This window comes from Zerene cesonia, chromosome 11, assembly GCF_012273895.1.
Source record: "Zerene cesonia ecotype Mississippi chromosome 11, Zerene_cesonia_1.1, whole genome shotgun sequence".
NCBI classification, from domain to species: domain Eukaryota; kingdom Metazoa; phylum Arthropoda; class Insecta; order Lepidoptera; family Pieridae; genus Zerene; species Zerene cesonia.
In genome coordinates, this window is record NC_052112.1 from 1,477,472 (window position 1) to 1,499,083 (window position 21,612).

The window sequence follows — 21,612 nt, forward strand, 5'->3', positions numbered from 1 at the left end:
TTCAAGTGGACTTTTATTTATTGAATCATTATTTTTAACCATAGTTGCTAATATTCAAGATCTTCAAAGAGAAACGATTCATAGCAAAAACTGCTTGTAAATTTGAGCATCCATCATATTTTATGACAAGATGATGATTTGTCACGAATCTTCTCGAACAGTTACGGGCTGGAATGTGCACATAGAACAATTTCACGGACATCACAACAGCCGGCGTCGTGATAGACTCGTAATTGAGTATCTAGAATTATCTATGGTTATTTCATATTTGGATCGTGATCTATTTCCGAACGATAGCAAATTGAATTAAAACGTTGAGGCGTTTAATGACAGAAATGGAAATCGGTGGATGTACTGTTCCGCGAAATATTTGTAGTTCAAATTAATACTTATGATAATGAAGCTAGATTTATTTGCGAAATTGAATCCGAATTTTCATAACAAAACAAATTACTACTTGCATCAACTAATTTAAAGACCTTGGAAATATAATTACATGGCATATTCAGAGAATTATAAGGTCAATCATACGTCAATAAGCATCCTAATCGCAGTCTAATATGCTATTTAAATTCAATTCTTATGCAAAGTCATACCTCGCAGTTCCATTTAAATGAGCCTTTGTTGGAATTTAAAAACGGCCGATTTCATCTCGGTTACGCTAAGGCAATAACTCATACTTCCCGCTGTACCAAATTGACTGTGTAATTAGAAACTTGGCGCGCTTTATACGGACCATAGTGTGACAGACACATGCTGCGCTCCGAAACCAGTGTGTACACAAAACGACCCTGAAGAATTCGCGAACTAAATACAACACCGCAAAAACAGGGCGTACGACTGGGTCCATTATCCTTCTCCCTTGCTTTCAAATTACAATTGAATTTAAGATTTCTCGCGGCATTTTTTAATATCGAATGCACGTCTCGACTCCCGAAAGCTGGGGTCGGAGAACAAAAACGTCGCGAGCATAGGTTACGGCATCCGATCGCAGTTCCTGAACGTGTAACGGCATAAGGTCTAGATCTGCGAAATTTAGAATTGTACCGTCCGTGCGTCGCGTCAACGACATTTTGCTGAATGTAAGGAAACAAGTTTTGGCGGGATCCATATTGGATGCGAATGTCAATTTACAAAACCTATTTCTGGACAAACTAGTAAATATATGCTTAATAGCTTTCGAAATAAGAGTGACACATACAGCTAAACAAAGAGGAGTGATGTCGGTATGAAAGGTCCAACCGGCTTGTGCCGAAACGAATATTTTTATCCATTGTGAAGAAACTTAATTGAAAGAAATGTTAGCTCTGATGGTTATCTAGACGCATTTCGAGTACATCTCGAGTGGGTTGATTACTGTATGTAATGAAATATGCAAAGTAGCGCTTTCAAAGAAATAAAATATTATTAAATCAGCAACAATGTGAGAGATCCTTTGCAATGGGAGCTCTCGAGAAAATTGCGACTGAATTTTTAATGATACTGCATTTACTGTTAGTAGAGATCGTTGTGATATTTTATGTAAGTGATATGATCGAAGTTTTTATTTTAATGCATGAACTCGTTTAGTTGATAAAGATGTCTTTCAGTGGTTATTGTACGATCTAGATATAAATTTACGTTACTTTAAATTGATGAATGATTTATCTGAAGTAATAATATTGTATAGATGTAACTTTATAAAACAATAATTTTGTGTTGAATATGACTATATAGTAATTGTATATATTTGATACTGATTACAATAATTACAGAAAGTATTATGCTCTTTTCTATTATCATATGTTTATTGATGAAACGTCATTACTTATTCACGTAAAAACCTTATGATTTGAGGAATATCAAGTTTTACATCCTAGTTGTTTTGGCATGTACGTAGAAATATCAAACAGTCATCTAGACTAATATTATAACGAGGACACTTGTATTTTTGTACGTTTGTAACGTTTTCACGCAAAACCCACAGGACCGATTTCACAAATTTTTTCATCATTAGAAAGCTGTAACTTCACTGAGTGACATAGGCTTTATTTGTACTACGGGCGAAGCTGGGGCGAAAAGCTTAGCTTAGCTTATTTTCATTATCACATATTAAGATGACTTTATGTTTGACTTTTGTCTAATTTATTTTATTAAGAAAGCACTGATTTTACATATTTCATAGAATGATATATCCTCACAAAAAATTTACCTCAAAAAATTAAAACGAACTTTGTTATATGTCCCAACATTTAAAAGCGAACAGTTGTTAAAAGAAACTCTATGCATGACTAGAAATTAGTTATTTATTGTAAAACAAACGTCGGTTGGTGGGCAGGTGGCACTTCATGAATAATTCAGTTGTACCACCCCTATTCGGAGACACTTCTGTGAAATGGGGAAAATATGCATTGCTTATGCAGCCCAGTTGAACGAACCCACTGTTTATGATCTGAATAATCGTGTTATTGTTTATTTTATTGATTAATCTACTTTATTTGGGTTTTAGGGAAATTTTTATTTAGTAGGATTATGTGTCCACTTTTGACAAGAAATGGGGTCAACGGTCTCTTAGCGTATCGCAAAAACTGTAGCGCAATGCGCACGTATATCACTTAGATCAGTTTATTGCGTTTAAAATCTACTTTTTACAAATTGTCACCTAGTCACAGCTAAAATTTAAGAGTTTATAATGTTAAAATTTTTTTTTTAATTTCTTCAATTTCTTCCTTTAAAACGTACACTTAAATTTTTCACTGTTATAAATTCGTATTTTTTTTGTATTTTTAATCAAGATAATAAGCTATTAATACCGATACAAAGGATTGTAGCATACTTTTAGTAATAACTGTAAAAACATATTACACAGAGCTATAACAAAATAATCTTCTCTATATATATTCAATAAGTGTTAAAATGTTATTATACTCCTCCGAAACGGTCGATTCTCGTGAAATTTCGTGAGTCAGATACGTCTGAGTATCGGCCAACATCTATTTTCCATACCTAAATGATAAGAGAAAGGCAGAACAAAATTTATCTATCAATACGTAGCTCTAAGCTACTGGACGGATCGCCCTAGGCCTTATCCAAGAGAATATATACAGGGGATGGAAGTTGGCATCACGAAAATATATTTTGTCCACGCGCGCGAACCTGCGGGCAACTACTATCATATCATACTAATATTATAAATGCGAAAGTTTGTAAGGATGTGTGTGTGTTTGTTACTTTTTCACGCAAAAGCTACTCAACCAATTGCAATGAAATTTCGTACGTAGACAGCTGGACAACTGGAATAACATATAGGCAACTTTTTATCTCGATATTCTTACGGGATACCGCGGGAAACCGCGGAGCGTAGCTAGTCGTCTAATAAAACCATTGAACGAATATTCGATTCTCGTCCGGAATATTTTTATTAGCTCAGTACGGGTGGGTGTGGATTTATAAAGTAAATGTCAAATACACCTCATAGGGCGATGATGAAATGTGTTTGGAGAGTGGTATATAATATTAGGTATTTAGTGGTTGATTCTAGAATTATTTTAAATTAGCTTTCCGTCCATTACTTTGCTAGAGTGGACTACAGAATTTTGTATGACTTTTTTTACGATTTTAGACGTCTAGATCTTTCTCGTCAATTGTTTGTTTTAGCAAGTATTATTTCATCTTCAAAGGTTTATCCAATGACACCATTTACTTGCATATTGCGTTTTTTTGTCTCCCGGTTATATACATATGGGTCAAACCCATATATTTGTCTCTAACCATATAAGAATTATTCAATTTTGATTTCTCAGCGTTAATTTTTATTTTGTTCAGCAGGTCAACAACCTTTAGCTATTAACGAACTAACAATATGTTCGGAGTTCGGACACTATCTCTGATCTAATATCTATGCCCATATGGCAGAGCGCCATAGACAATGATATTATGTTAATTTTGGCGGCAAATTTAATAACACATGTTTAATTACCGCTAATTGTTGGAATTTTTGACATAGGACACACATTTTGTGGCCATGTGGCACTTTTGTATAAGTTGATCGTAAGGATTACACGATTGTTTGATTTGAATATATAAAAAAATAGTGATTGTTGATAAAACTAGATATAAATAAATGTAATAAAATATATCATCAAAATACTTATATCAATCGTATGCAATGTATTTACTATAAATATGATAAAATACGTTTTTGTTTTTTTCGTTACTCACAAAAACAACTGGACTTATTTAAAAAATTATTTCACCATTAGAAAGCTTCGTCATCAGCGAGTGACATAAGCTATATATTATGTATGAGACGTGCACCTTGCTATTTATAAAATTTATTTATTCGTATCGCACTTAATTTGTACAACTTAACCTTTCATATCCTTTTTCTGTATACAAATCGTTAATATGTAATAGAACATCGTAAAAGTAGTATTGTAAACCACAGGTGCTCTTATAAATCGTAGCCATATTTCTCGGCGGCCGCAAACCAAGCAAACAAAATCAATAAATTACCGCTCAGTTAGATAGCGTAATCTCACCATATCTGGTTGTAAAATTGTTTCATAACACGGCCCAATTATAGGATAAAAAAGCTGATATAACACAGCTGTTGTAAGGTTTAAATAGATTACTAAGTTAAGTGAGGTATAATCACAGATGTAAAGTCGACAATTATCTGTCTGTTAGTTAAATATTTTACGAAATAACTGCTTGTTATCTAATTTTCTTAGGTAATTCTATGTACTTAATAATAATAATTCGTTTAAATTTATATTTAAAAAAAAGATGTTTCTACGCGGCCATTAATCATTCTTTGTTTTTCGATATATAAATTACCGTAGCAAAGAGGTTATTTTCTGCGATATAAAATAAAAATACTTTTTTCTTCAATACTATACTGTTTTTACTTTTGCTTGAAGTATTATAATCATGCAAAAAATTATTTGTCCTTATGTAAGTTAGGGCAGATGCCGTAATATCAAAGCTAAGATAAGTAAGGGTTCCTTAAATTGAGAGCATTGTTGTCTTCCCAATTGTTGTTACAAAAATTGGAGTAATAATACGCAATTGTTATCCGATCTGGAGCAGATTCCGAATCTTCCGAGCTATTGTTATCCTGTTCGGTCCTTTATCATTGTTTAAGGAAGTGCAAAAATGAAGTTCGAAGTTCAAACGCAGCTGTCACTGTCAACGTTTTATTTTTTAGGCCATAGAGTCTAGAGTTGCATTGTGCCAGTATTTGTCCAAGGAGTTCCGATCCACTTTTTTCTTCTGTTCACGTTGGTATGATTTATTTTTGACAACAATCGTTCTAGTAGTATGGGAAATTTACGAGGCGATATTGAGGGGCGGGAATATTAGATTCCACGACAGTTATTGCTCATTATTATTAACTTGGCAAGAAATTATTACCATGTTAACTTCTTGTGCTGTTATGAAGTTATGAATTATCGTAAATACCTTCGTAAGCATCACTGTTAACTACTTAGTGAGTACAGAATAAACTTAAATAGATTAGATACTAGGAGTAGGTAAATATGAAAGTTTCAATTTGTTTAAAGAAATAAGTGTATTTGAATTCGGTTATGCAGATACTAGGTAGATACTTATATAAAAGAAAAAACATTTTTCTAGTGCCAGTTATAACCCAGACAAAGATGGAGTCAGAATATGGATACCATGTTTGGGACGATTAAATTGCGAAATGAAATATAAACACTTTATGAACTTCCCCGCTATAAAAAGCAACGTTGTTTAATCTGTACCAGTCAATAATGAAGTCGTAAAATTTTATAACCTCATTTTATGATTAAAATATTAAGTCTTTGGGGTTTTACGACCCGCACCTTATTGTTGGTATCATTTAGAGTTTTATTACAAATTTGCAGACTTTTCTTATTTAAAAAAAAAAGTCGTTATAAACATGAGAGAAGATAAGTTTTTATAGTTGAAAGGTACACTGGGTACGTGTTTTCTTAATGAATGAATGAATTAATAATTTTGTCTTAAATAAAAGTCTCATAACATAATTACTCTATACCTAACTTTATTCCATAAACAAAAGTATTTTGAATCTGTAATAAAACGAAAAAGTAACGTGAAAAATTAGACCACCTCAAGTATTAAGTCATAGCCTGGGAACCAAGACCCTAATCCTTAAAACCCGGAGGTCAGAGGCCAAGCAGGGTGATTTATTGGACAAACACCTGGGGTAGCTTGTTCGAACAAGATTTAAATCATATTTAAGTGAATTTTTTTACTAGAAACAAATTGAAATTCGAACACGTCATTTAAAAATTGAAGTAACGGAAGATTTTAGAACTGTCATAATTTTTTTTTTACAAATTTGCACTGGATCACCTACAGGTTATTTATTATTTTATATTATGAAAAATGAGATCGATGATTGATGACACCTACATGTATGTACACAAAAATATGTTGGTATTTATATTATCATATATATCATATTATACACATTTATAGGTTTTATGTTCAAAGCCTACCGAGCTTATATCTTTGCTATGCAGATATGTCATAGTTTTTTTTTTTTATCACACATATTTGGGCGCTGAATCTAGCACAGAATTTATCAATCTGAAAGTATAAAAACTATAAATGTTACAGATACAAAGTACGGAGGCGTTGAAAGAAAAATACAACAATGAATGTTTTTAGTGTTGTGTAATTTCACTTTACATTCACTATGTTACCTTTGAAATTATTTTGTTGACATGCTTTCTTTATATTGTTCGTTATATTCGTTATATAGTTATAGTGAGAAAGAACCGAAAAGGGTTAACTAAAAAAAAACTGAACCTTTTTGCAAACAATAGTAAATTACTAGTTGGATAGTATTTTAGGTGACGAACGTGTAATATGTAATATATTATTATTTTGAAAATAACAATCAACAAAAAAAAATGGTTCAATAATAATTATAAAATCGTTGAGTTTGATGTTAAAATTATTATAAGTAAAGATTTATAGAACCAGTAAAAAGAAACAGAATACTCACCCTTATTTATCTTAATTAGATACGCGTTCCTCATTGCATTTCAAAACAAGTGAATTATCATAACAAAACTATTTCATAAGACATTTTTATGGTTTGGTTAACGCCTCAAGGAAGCGGCTGCATGGTTTTTTGCTAATCACAAAATAAAAGCAATGCAAACGATAATAGAATTTAACGACTTGCAAAAAGAGTTATTTCAGTTGTACTCGCTAGCGGTGTGTAACGATTTGTTTTTAATTTTGACGTTAGGGTTGTCTATTGTCTATGATTAAATCACAGATAATGTGAATCAGAGTTTTTTGTTCGAATTTTGAATGAGATGAATGATTTATAAGAGGAGCGGTTGTTCCACGTAGTTTCCAATGTTCTAATAATCTTTGCAATGTGTATTCAATGCAGACATTTTAATAAGTAATTAATATGTTTCTTTTCCCACAGTTATGAGTTTTGTTCAGCGTAATTTAGTAAAAATTCAGTAGACTGTAAAACATAGTTCTCATTTGAGCGAAAAAAACGCGCAAAAAATCGGCACACGGTCCGCTGCACATAAAGGGTGTTTTATTAAAATCTTATGAATCGCTCTCCCTCTTTCATGGGCAGTTACGATATATTTATCTCTATCTAACATTAATTAAGGGTCTAACTGACCCTCAGAAGCGAGCTGTTATATTCAAGTGTGTGAGAAGTACTTGTTGTGATCCATTGTTTTATTATTTCGATTAAGGGTCTCAAGAGCTCTTGAAATACATTTTATACTCCAAGTAATTGACTGCTGCGAACGATATACTGATTTCTATCGGAACTACTTAATTTTTATAAGTGGTTGATGTAGTTTGTAGGTCAATTACAAATAGTTTTGGGCGTTGAATACGTATGATTTTGCTAACGGAAGTATAAATATCATTATTTACCTTAAACATGATTTCAGATGGTTTTAATGTTTTTTTGAATTTAAAAATGATAAACATTAAATGACGTGTTTTGACAATTCAAAGCGCTACTAAAGTATAGTTTTTATTTCAGAAGGATATTATAGTTATCTATTGTTTAACAAAAAATCGCTAATAAAGTCTAGTTTTTATTTCAGAATCATATAAGGTATCTATTGTCTATATTAAACAAAAAATACATACAGACGAACATAGAACCTTCTCCTTTTTAAATTACAAGTAATTCGCAGTTGTATACCATGAAATTTGCTCTATCAAAAGCGATGACAATAGATGATTGATGTTTCGCAATCCCAACATTGGAGTTTCTTGTATCGTTTATAAATACAATAAATACTCGTAAAATGGATATTAATATTGATGGATATGAAGTTACTTATTTTTAACCGACTTTTCTAAAAAGACGGTTCTCAATCGAAATGTATAATTTTTGGGTAACTCTATAACTCTATGGGTTATCAACTGAATGACGTAATTGTTTTTGCGTTTGATAAGAAATTATTGTTATGGTGACCTTTTTTCGTATAAAAAAATATTTATTAAACAACTGGATGTATATATTGAAAATTAATACAGATTATAGCCTCATTACACGTCCTTAAAATAATGTAGAAGGCCCAATGGTTATTCAAATCATTTATTTTCTATTTTGTGATAAAATCCATAACTTTCAATTTAGCCAAATATGGGTTAAAGAGTTTATTTTTAAAATTTTGAAAACGTCCCATATTTAATCTGTCTCAACCTAAGTTCGGACCAATTGTAAATATTCGAACCCTTACCTCAGCTAATATTTACATTTACAAAGCAAATTATAACCATTTTTATGTTAAGCAGCCCCTTCCTCTATCCCGAATATACCGATCTTTATTTGCTTTGAACGTTGGTTTGAAAAAACATACAAGGAATCATTTCACAGAATTATTACAATTTTCTTATATTCTTAGTACATGAGGAATCACAACTATATGTTAAAAACTATGTATAACATAGTTTCTTATCAGCAATGTGCAATGAAAATTAAAAATTAAATTAAAAATACATTGCTTCTCAATTTATTATTGGAAATCCTCAATTTTACATGGAATTAATTTCAAATTACGAAGGTCAATTGCAATACATAAATACTACTATAATACTTTATCCGTCAAATCATAAATTCTAGAACCCATTTTGAATTTAGAATTCCTCCTAACGAGATTCGTTACTTTAAATCGAGAACTCACTTCATAGTATTCAGTTATCTTCCGGTAACCCAGTAGACCCGGTTATAACATAAATATGTAATTAATAACACATTTTAATAGAAGATTTTATCTTTTATTTATTGATGTCAATCACCATTGAGAAAATTATTGAGATAAAGATTAGAATACCATTGAGATATGTATGAGAGATGAGAAGAGATAAGATGTAGGCAAATAAGGTTCTCAAAAACATTTCTTTGATTCCGTAAGCGGAAATATGTTGAATAATTTTGTTTCTAATGTTAGGGGACCAAGTGATATCTTAGATATCCATTGTCGGAGGTCATGGGTTCGATTTCCTTGAAGAATGTAGTTGAAAATGTAATGTGCATATGAAATTATTTTGAATGAATTATTATCAAGCAAAAAATATAAAATTATTTCTAAATCGAATATAACTCTCGTTTGAAAGAGTACGTTACATACCTAGTTCCAGATATAATAAAAATGTTGTATCAAAGATATCATGTTTGTCATTGTCAAAACCATAGCCTTAAATTTGAAAAAAAAAATTATAAAGGGACCCTTTTGACTCACCCAAACAGTTGGTACGAAAGAATTGAATTCCTTTTCACTGCACCAATATGCTCCTGTCACATACAAAATCCAATCGTATCACGTAACACATCACTGTTCCAATTAACGTCAAAATTCAAAATAAGAACACCACTGCAAATCTTCGGCTGAACGATAACTTTTTCGCGAACGGAAAACCGAACGAAACCACGTGCTTTCCCGCGCAAAGCTCGCGTTCGAATAATTCGAACTTCGAATTTACCTGGGGACACCGCGACATTTGCTTCGCGTGTCTTCTCTTTCAAACACTTGGGAATCGTGTGTGTCAGAGTGAGAAGGGGTATAGTTATTGTAAGGAACAACCGTAAGGATACGTGGGGGCAATTTTTTATCTACTACTGTTTTGTTTTGGCGCCTTATCGCTGCGGTGTGATCCATAGATAAGAGTATCTCTTTGATGAAGTGTTGTTGAATGAAACATGTATTGTTAACTTTTACTATCGGAAAGGTAGGACTTTCGCTGCGCAGGAGTTGCATAGAGTTTTCTATTTTATTTCAAATAGTAAACATAAATTAACTGTTCCCTTGTCTCGAGTAGAATTCAATTAAAATTAAAAATGAATTGTAATTTATTTATAAAACTAAATAAATTGGTTAAAATCAATTCAATTTACTTACCTTGGGTATGTAAATTCTCTTTTCTCTTCAAAACAAAATTCTATTAGACTAGAGGTCCGTGACTAAACCCGTGTTAAATTATATATTCAGTATTACACATTATTATCACTCGTTTGATATTATATGAAGTTATTTCTAGATTTTACACGACACGACGTACAAAGTGAAAATTAAAAAGAGAAAAGTTTTTAACTAGATCTTAAATGTTCAAGTCATCGGTACCCCGTTAGTAGCGGTATTATCGCGGTCAGTGGGTTTAGTTCCGTGCGAGGCAATTAATCCGTTTCTAGCTTACATGGTAACTTGCGCGACTAAGTACGGTTAATTGTTTAATCACTTGACTTCCTTTTCGTGTTTTTTTGAGTTCATGTAAAAATAAAAATAAAATGTGGAAACTTAATTCACTTATTCCAATGAAATATGAATAGATAATAAAATACTATAAACTATCCTACTAATATTATAAATGCGAAAGTTTGTAAGGATGTGTGTGTGTGTTTGTTGCTCTTTCGCGCAAAATATACTGAACCGATTGCAATGAAATTCGGTATGTAGATAGCTGGACAATTGGAATAACATATAGGCAACTTTTTATCCCGATATTCCTACGGGATACGGACTTACGCGGGTGAAACCGCGGGGCACAGCTAGTAAGTTATATGGCTTTGTATAAACTATAAGTCACAAGTATAAGATACTAGATATAATTTTCAACTAAACTAAATCTTTTTGTATCGACAATACAGAAAATATTCCACTTTCAGCTATTATCATTATTTTATTTTTGTATGTTTTCTATGACTAAAGTTAATGTAATAGGAAACATAGGGATTTAATGGAATCTCAATGTATTAATGTGGTTCATGACTAAGTAACAAATATGTCATCTTCTGGAACGAAGACACGACTACTATAGCAATTTGTTATCTGTGTAACGGCCATCGGCTATATTAAAAAATGTAACAGTATAATTAACAGTATATTAAAAATGTATTTTCTGGTGTATAATACCGACTGCTCAACACACTACTATATGAAACAAAAACCTACATGAAAAATAAATTTAGGTTTTTTTTTTTAAGATTTAATGGCTTGGATACGAGACCTTTAAGTCAAAATAAATTTAGAAAAATAATCTACGACGATAAATAAACATGCCACTTAATTATCTGTGTGTAGTTTTTTTTTCAATTGACATTTAACACGACATGCCTAATATTATCTATGGTTTTATTTTTTTTTAAAAAAACGTTGCGATTCCGGTAAAGAACGTTAGAACGAATCGTACATTCACGCTTCGTTGTGAAACGCAATAAATTTGTATTTATGAAGAGGATAGATATTGAAATACAATAGAACTAAGTACTTTACGCTATTGTTAACCAGCTATTTAAAGTTTTATACATTTTTCGCTTGCAGTAAATATAAATTATTAAAAAATAACTCCCATGTCTTGAAATTTATGTTTAAATATCAAGTTTATTTATTCTTTTCTATACAACCAATCGTTTCGACACAATGCTTTTGCAAACATTCAAAGAATAGATTAAAAATAAATATTTTTTACAATAATTAGTTTAGTTAATCATAACTAAAATGTCTTATAAATTCGAATCCTGGCGAATCTAAATCAGGATGATAAATTCATGAAATTATTGTTGCGTCACCGAACCTTGACTAGTGAATAAAGTTTGAAATATTTGTATGATAAATTATAAGTGAATGAAAATCGAGTCTAAAGAGTCTGTTACATACAAACATACATCTAAAGTACGTAATAAAAGCATGTTAAAATAACAGCAATTTAAATGGAAGCTATAGAGATTATAGAATTCCACATAATCGCAAATAATAGTCAAGAAACTCGATTATATTTATTTGTCTTTTGTTTTAAGATACAAGTAAACTCAGTGAAGTTTAACTGAGGTGAACATTTCACAATTTAGGAGTATCTTCATGCTATATTATTAACAGCTTATCAAAGATAATAACAGGAGTAAGGAGTATTTGAGTTATTTTAACGTCAAGAGTGCGTATGTTACGCACCTGCTGTGAAATGCAGTGTTTCTCAAAGTTTCTGATGTTGTTTGTAATATAAAAAAAGATGTGTGTGCGATTCACGCACGATAGAAGTGAAACTTGAGTAATTCGACAAAAGAATGAATAAAATAGTATGTATATTTCTGTCTCATTCTTTGCCGGCTTCATTCTACACATTTTCGTATTTTTGTCTCTTACTTGTCGTTTTTTCCGTTGCATCAGGTTTGAAATCACAACGATTCTAAAGAAGTTTCTTTCTTTCTTTCTTTCTTTCTTTCTTTCTTTCTTTCTAACTAATAGCGATTTTTATTAAATGTAGAATACATTTTAAATTCAAATCACAAATATATCATAACCTAACGCTGCGATTAACTAACATAGATGTAGTATGTAGTAGTGTCATCCTTATAAATTTCTGTGTTCTTACAAATAGGCGCAAAGCTTTTGTGGAATGATTTCTATCTGGAGTCTTAGGAGATTAGAGAACGTTAAAGGCTACGCTTTATGTATACCTAACAAATACTAGTCTGTTACTAGCCTTAGTTGCAGTTTGTTATTTACAACAGTTTGAGAACCACCAGACATTTATTCACAAATGTTGATGCATCAAATGTTTTTACAAATTCCTAATTATAGCACAGAGACAGGTGTGGCCGTTTCGTTGATTATAAAATGATAACTTGATTGTTTGTACTAGTTCATCGAACCTGTAAATATGTAGGGTTTATGATAATGATGTATTAATTGTTGTTTAAATCTAATTAGCATAAATTATGATGATTCGTGGAGAATTGCTAGTGTTTATATAATATTATATTATAATTTTGCGTCGACTCTATTTGAATTAGAGCAATAATGTACCTAGTTTTTTCAATAAAATCGTAAAAAAAGGGTTCCTAGTTTTTTCAAAAAAATCGTAAAAAAAAAGGTTCCTAGTATAGAAGGACTCTTTTATTATCAGTTTAAATAGTGTTAGTTAGCTGTGTTGTGTATGAAAAAGTAGTATACTATGAATAGTAGCCGATTGTACTCGAAATATAATATGGTTATACAGGCTCAATTAATAATACATGTTTCAGATCTAATATCATAGCTAAAATTACAATATTCTAACCTCATCTGTTCTTCTATTTTCGCATACAGAATCTCTACTCTATTCCTTCTATGTTTTGTTATTTTTTGTTTTTTATTCCATAGCGGGCAATTGAGCTGGTGGTTCGTTTGATGGTAAGAGACCACCACCGCTCATAAACATTCGCCTTTGCGAATGCGCTGCCCGCTTTTAAGGGGAAAAGGATAAGAAAAGTATTGACGACTGGAAAGAAAAAATAGACTGGGAAGGGTGAGGAAAAATATATAAGCCTTCGCCTCCCCCACTCACCGTAGGAAACATAGCATAGTACTATTATTGCCGGTTTTTCAGAGTGTATAAAGTGTCTGAATCTATTCTTCAAATATAAATTTAATGATCTCGAAATAATCGTATAACATGGAATAAATCTCAAGGCCTACTAACTTGTGGTTTATTATGAAATTGTTGATAAATATGATATGTAATTTTTGAGGCTTTTGGGCTTGATATTGAATAAACACAACAGATAAAATAAAAATTTTCACAAGTCAAGAATAGAAAAGTATCTCTATCGGTTGTAAACCCAGAATAGTAAGGTTTAAATGAATATACTATTTAAGTTTTGAGACTTAGGGTCTAATATTGAATAAATATAGGATGACTAATAAACTTCACTTTTAGAAGAATAGAAAAGTATAATATGGGTTTGTTACTTTCTATTAAAATAACCCACAATAAAACTATAAATTACGCCCAAATGACCTGAGCAATAAATGCATCCTCGGAATTAAACAGCACCTATCATTATATCAAACGAACACGGGAATTTCATTAGGCTTAGTGTAAATTGGTGTATTTCCCACACAATTGGTAAGTGTAAAGTGCACCTGTGTGCAGTGTGGTGTGACACTGCGAAGTGTGCGTGATATGAAGATACGGTGTTTTATGTATTCTGTTATCTGAGGTGCGGACTTGGACGAAGTCGAAGCTTTTTTTTAATGTGATAGGGAAGCGCTTGACCACCATCTCGCCTGCTGGTAAGCAGATGTAGCCTAAAATTAAGCTTGGGAATCCTAGTCGTAATGTATAAAACGCTTAGGTTATTAGGAAGTTAGGATCTGTTAGCCCAAGCTGGACCGATTGGCCGTCCGCTCTGACATAAAAAATGTATAGCTATTTCTTATTTTATGATTTCGATGTCTCTAGAATGGTTATTTTTAATGCACACATTGACAAGTTTCACATAGATATGTTAACACAAGCACAGATAATATACTGCCATTTACTACTAGAAATGCATGAAATAACCTATTCGGTTTCAACATATATAACATACAACCTCAATCTAGCTAAAATTAACACATTTTAGATAATTTTATTTGAATTATTAACATCTATTTAAGCTTTTGTTGTTCTATATATCGCTCATACGCCGCTACTTTTTTGTAAAAGGTTAATTAAATAAGTAAAGATATCCATAATGACACTTCGTGTGTAAATTTGGCGTTAAAATTGAATTATGCGATTGTATCTTATCATTTGATCATAACACCTGTTGGACAATATGGTACAGTTATTTTGTTTCCCTTTATTATATTGTGGCGCAATTTATTTAATCTGTACAGCTTTTGGCGGGAATTTCTTTTTTTTTTAACATTGTTAGCATTAGGTATATTCTCACATACATAACACTTATTCATAAACTTATCTTAAAGAAATGTTTATTATATGTAATATATATTTTTATTTGGGTAATATTTTATGCTATAATATTGCGTATTCGAAGCTTTTCGCAAAAAAAAACAAATGAAAAGAATTCCAATTTTTATCCAAATTATATAACACTATTTACACATAATTAGGTAAGCTTTCTTTATGTTTACTATAAAAAATATTTGTGTATTAATTATATTAAAAAAATTTTTAATCATCGATAAATATTATTAATAGTGTATACATTACTTTCAAATAAATTTAATTTATGTCGTGACATTAACAGATGTAGGTTCTTTCGAGTTTCATGATTCTCCTTACAAAAAGAAATAACATTATGGAATATAATAAAAAAACGTAAAAACGGTAACGTTCATAAAACCAAACTTACCCTGATTTAACACTAAAGTGTCACACGTCGGCCTTTTCGGCCATCAAATGCAGTGACTCAGCAGTTCCCCCAATTGCAGGGCATTTTGAACCTTATTCCTTTGAATGAGTATAAAAGTTTATTTTTATTACAATTAAGTGCAAAACCAATGAAGAGTTGATAATTTTCAATTGTCGAGGGCTGATATTTTCGAAATTTGGAACTAATGTTCCGCTTGATTGCCTTTTATAGGAAAACATCTAGTCATGTCACCACAATACGGTTGTGTGATTTAAGCTGAGCTATAAAATTTATAATAGAAAGATTATGGTAGAAGCTTTACGATATAATTGTTTGTTGTCCTATAATAGATTACTTAGCTGCGCGTTGAATTTGGTAACGCCGTATGAGTTGTCGTAAACCGTGTCTCATAAATTTGTTTTAATTAAAATAACAAGTATTGTATGCAAAAATTTCCGCATTTCGTATTAGCGTCGACAGTGGATTTTTAATGAGATAAAATATTAATACAAAATGCATTAGTGTAATATCGCATGGTTCTAACAACGCAACAAATTGGAAGTTTTTTCTTTCCTTTTTAATCAAAAACCTTAATAAAGAAGTTAAATTTATGACAAAGAAGGGATAAAATTTGATACCAACTGTTAGGCGATATCGAATATTATTCAACAAATAGTTTTTTCAAACCACCACCATTTCGAGGGCTAATATCGTTTAATTTTATAGGTTTACGAGCGATTACGACAAATTAAATTATCCGACAGTTAACAGATGGTGAGAGTCTAATAACGGTTTTGTATCACAGTTAAATCCCCGATACGCCCAGGGCAATCCAAATGTCAGTGTAAATAATCATGTTATATTCCGTTTTACCAACAAAGCCGATTAATTGAGAAATTGTTTCAATGTCAAATACGCATGGGGTTCTATTGATATTAATATTAGGTTTTTTTTACTTCATGTTTGTTGGTCAATCATGCCTGGACAGCTGAACGAAAATTGTTAAAATTTTGGAATCCGATTACACTTTAACGAGCTTTGAATACATCCCCTCATTACGCTGATGACTCAGCAAGAAACAACTAGTAAATATATAGAAAATCGCATCTAACTTGCATTCTATGTAAATCTCCATGGAATTATAATACACTACAACAATAAACCCTCAGCCAGCATCATTACCGAAACAGCGAACAATGCAAAACAGTATTACCGATGTCCACTCGCATTTAATCGAGTCATCATATCATAATTATGATCGCACGACACACGCAGAGATATTGACGCCCGAAGCGAAAAAACATGAAGAATAACTAACGAACACGCGTCGCAAATTCAGTGTTCATTACATGTCGATTCATACCATTGTAGTGACCAGCAATTGTTGGATTTGTCGCCCGCTGTGCGCCGTAGGACGCCCACACCCGCCGTGGAAGGGTTGAAAAGCCCCGTAACACGAGATTATTTTAATTATGCCAAATTTAATGAAGTGAATAAAGGGCATTGTCCGAGTTTAGCGAATAGTTCGGTAGGACTTGAATGGTTTTCTTTTGACAGTGATTGTTAGAGTTACAATGCGTAAAAATAGTCATCGTGTTGTATGGCGTGTTTTGAATGATTTTAATAAAATAATTACTTAATGACATACATAGTTAGTGTATTAATTATTGTTAGAAATAGTAGTTTTATGTGATTTAGTGGATATTCGACAGCGTTTCGTTCGCGCGGTCGACACAAATTTAGTAATTCGTGAATTTTCGAAAAACATTTTTTACGACTTAAGACGCATCGTGCATATATTGTCGATTCTTTATTTTAGCAAAAATCCTATTTAGAAACCTTTTCCATCCTTTTAAGATCTACTCAATGAATAAAAACATTCATTAAATTAAACATTTTAATTACATTTTCGTTTATTTTCTACAAAAATGGTAATCGACACTCTTGGCGTGTTTTTCAAATTTCAAAAAGCCACGAGTTTCAAGAACAAACTAAAAAATTACTTAATGTTTTAGGCAGTCGGCTAATTAAACCCGAAAGTATTTATTACTAGAACGTATTGTAATTGTCATTATTAAGTTATAAATTAAAAAGAACTAATTAAAACGTAAGTATCTATAACTACATTTCAAACACATATCCAGTGTTTTCTTATAAAAGCTTAGATATAAACTCAACATTGATTTAAACACTTAAAAGAAAACTTTATCTACGTATAACATAATAGAAGATATTACGTATGTTCTAATCAATTATTAAGGTGCAAAAAGCTAGTTTTTAATCCGAAAAAACGGTTGGAAACAGTCCATATAAAGAATGTAACGAACCTAAGCGACCTTTTGCCTTTCTTAGCACGCTAGCCCTTTAATTAATAGACTATCTTCTGCTTATTTTTCACATTACGTGATAGCACCTTTTGCTAATACCAGTTATAGGCTAGTGGTTATAATTTCGCCTTTAATATAACGCAAATAGTAGATTTACAAGACAGTTTATTAAAATATTTAAATACAGAAGGACATGATCAAATGAATGACATAGTAAAAACTCTATATGGAAAATTTTCTTTCTCTCTACTTTATTTAACTTCAAATTTCGTAACATTATAATTCTTAGGAAATGCTTATGTAAATTTAATGTCTGAATGCAAGGCTATATACGTACCACGGACGAAGCCGTGGCGACCAGCTAGTTCCAATATAAATAAACACATACTTTTCATACAGACCATAAACTGAAATAAAAATCGATATATCGTACATCTTTCTAAATTCAAAATCTATTTTACCTGAAAAAAAAAGAACAAACTTTGGTTCTAAATCTAATAGATTTAATATATGTCAGTATCTTATAAGATAAGCAAAGAGCTGTTTATGCCCTCGTTAGTCGTTAGCGAACCAATCTTAAAAAAGTCGATACAAAAAGCGAAACACAATAGAATTTACCGATTCGCGCATAAATTTAACCCAAAATCAGGATCACACGATACCTTTATCTCTTACCCTACATTTTTTATACCTACCCTCATTTTTTACATCTTACCCACGTTTTTATCGCGAAAAAAATGCCATTACAGAGGGGTGATACCTACCATCTTAAATGTAATGAATTAATGTGACAGTAGAGATATAAAGAGCAAGTCCTTTATGCGTGCTTCTCAGAAAACGCCCCATCAATAAAGGAAAATAAAAGCCTCATCAAAACTAATTTATTACGTAAGTACTTGAAACATATCAAGGGATTTACACCCCTTTTGGTGAGTGCGTAAAAGCTATAGTTGCCTATTTAAAGAGTGATAATGCAGATCCAAATTGTACTGTTAATTTCTAACGCCCTATTTGCATATATATCACGTGTTTTCAAGACGTTTATTGGGTGTAAAGATTCACCGCAAAATTCAATTACAATATCAAAGAATTGGATGTGAAATTGTCATAAACAGATACTTACGATCAGTTATCTGTCAAAATAACAAATGAAAAATTATCCAGAGACAATAATTTGATAAAATCTTTGGAACTTTCAGTCTTAGAAAGTTCAAATATAAATTTAATATAATAGACGTTTTATGGTATCTAAGAAATCACTCACTAGGTTTTTTTTAACCCAAGTCTAAGATTTGATGTCTGTTTTCGGCTTATTTTATTTGGAGAATAATCTATCCTTTATTTTAATTATATATCATTTTCGAGAGAAATGTTGTAATCGTGCCCGTAGTTTCTGAGATTATCGCGTTCAAATGAAAATATATCTGTTTCAATTTATACTCGTATTATACTCGTTGTAACCTGCGGCGTCACTCGCATGGTACCCGACTAAAATGTAGTCTATGTGCTAATCCAGACTACCTGTCTCAGTATCAAATTTCATACAAATACCATAAGATGTTTTCAAGTAAAAGAGTAATAAACATCCATACTTCCATCCATCCATAAAAACCTACAAACTATCGCGTTATAATATTAGTTGGATGAATTTTTTTTATTGGTATAGATTTAAATATGGAACTTATAACAAAATTATTGTTTCTCTACAAATGAGATTTTCCTCAGATAATAGTCAACAATCAATACAGAAAGCTTAATTTTAACAAAATCTTATAGTATAGAGTAATATACTAATTATATAAAGCATATTATTGGAGTAGTACCTCGCCTTGCGGCGGTGTTGTTAAAAACTCCGGCTGAGTGACCAGACGGCCGGAGCCTAGGGCGACTGAGTGAGGAACCTACGGACTATCCGAGCGTTGTCCAGTAGGACTGCCCGCTGTATCCCCACCGTAATGGGCTTGACCGGTAGCTCCAACCTCCTTAAATATTGTTTTAAGGAGGTAGGAACAAGCCCATTGGTTGATACAACTATTGGGATTATCTCGGCAGACACACCGTCCCACATCTCGACAACCTCGTGCGCCAAATCCAGATATTTGAGCCGTTTATCTGATTCGGCCTTGACAAGATTGTCGTCATGCGGGACAGTGATATCTACCAAGAAAATCCTCGAAGTTGCTCGGTCCATCACCACGATATCAGGTTTATTCGCTAGAATAGTCCTGTCCGTGATGATGGGCCGATCCCAGTACATTTTGGCACGGTTATTTTCAAGAACCGGCTCCGGCGCGTACTTGTAATAAGGCACTTTTCCGTCAAGAAGGCCATACTTCAGAGCGAGCTATATTATTGTATTTTATTATTGTCCAGTAGACTAAGTACCTACACGCAAAAGAATGCCATTTAAACCCAAGACTAAATAGAATCAAGTATTTTTTAATTAATTACACGAATGCGTGACAATGTATAATAAAACTAACATTTTCTATTTCAAATTTTAAATTAAACATCCAACCTTCTAGCTGCATAATATACTGGTATATTTATAATTGTTTTAAAACATGTCTTGACATTTAAAAAAGGTCGCAAAACGCGTGCCACTAAAACATCTGCCAACGGTTAGCAATTACTAGACTTCAGACTTGCAGACTGCAGTTTTTCCAATGATAATAGAGCCGGGTTAGAATGGCGCGAAATTGTTGGCCGTTTGACAGGTGTCAAAACGAACAAGAATCATCGGTGAGTCGATTATTTAATGTCAAATTATTACATGTTTTATAGAATTATAATAATTACTTCTTAATTAATTACTCTTATTAATTACTTCTCGTATCTATATCAATATGAATTGAAAGCTACGATAAATTTAACGACTCGTTAGACGCAAATTGTTAAATTAAACATAGCAATATTATTATAACCTAAACAAATCAAGTTTAACTATGGGGCACTAAAGTACCCATACTAACATTAAATAATTGAACAATAATAGAATTTCCAAGTAAAATGACTATCTAAAACTAGATCGACCCTTGCACTTTGCGAATTTGAAATTTTCTCACTTTACTATTATATAAGTATAACGTGAAAGACAAGCCCCCGACCCCCGATTCCCATAGCTATTGTTGACGGGAATAAATCATGATTTACAAGTAAAAAACACCGTGAAGTTAGAGGAGATTTAATGCGTATGAGTTCCGCAGTAATAAATTTTTATGATAGAGCTCAGAAAGACTATGTTTTATGAGTTTAATGTTATTTGTATGTGATATTAATGATATTTAATAAAGTTTTTAAAAAAATATTAAGTATGTAAGTAATTAACATTAAACTTATTTCACATTAATGTATTACTTTAGCCACATTTGCAAAGAAAACCAAAAGCTTAGAAAAAACCCCTTTCGTCCCATATAACACCCCAAAATGATGCAATTTCACAACAAACCAGAGACAATTCGAACATTATCAGACGCCTCCAAGGAACCCCAAAAAACAAGTTCCGTATGCGAAAACCATTGTAGCATCTTCACTTTCGTACGGAAGTGTTTCTATAACATTATTAACAATGTGTCCCATAACAATACCTTTGAATGCGTCCGTTAAGCAGCTGCCATTGCGCATTATTATATTCTTGCTCCAATTTAGTTGGATTTATGAACAGCTGTCTTGTCTTGA

General features: G+C 31.8%; 1 protein-coding gene across 1 annotated transcript in view; it reads right to left on the minus strand.

Annotated features, from left to right (window-relative positions):
* Positions 1 to 9,949, minus strand: part of LOC119829950 — a 45,568-nt gene extending 35,619 nt beyond the window's left edge. The window contains exon 1 of the mRNA XM_038352697.1: positions 9,735 to 9,949. The gene's annotated coding sequence lies outside the window, so the exon portion shown is untranslated. The remainder of the gene's footprint in view (positions 1 to 9,734) is intronic.
* Between the last annotated feature and the right edge of the window lie 11,663 nt (positions 9,950 to 21,612).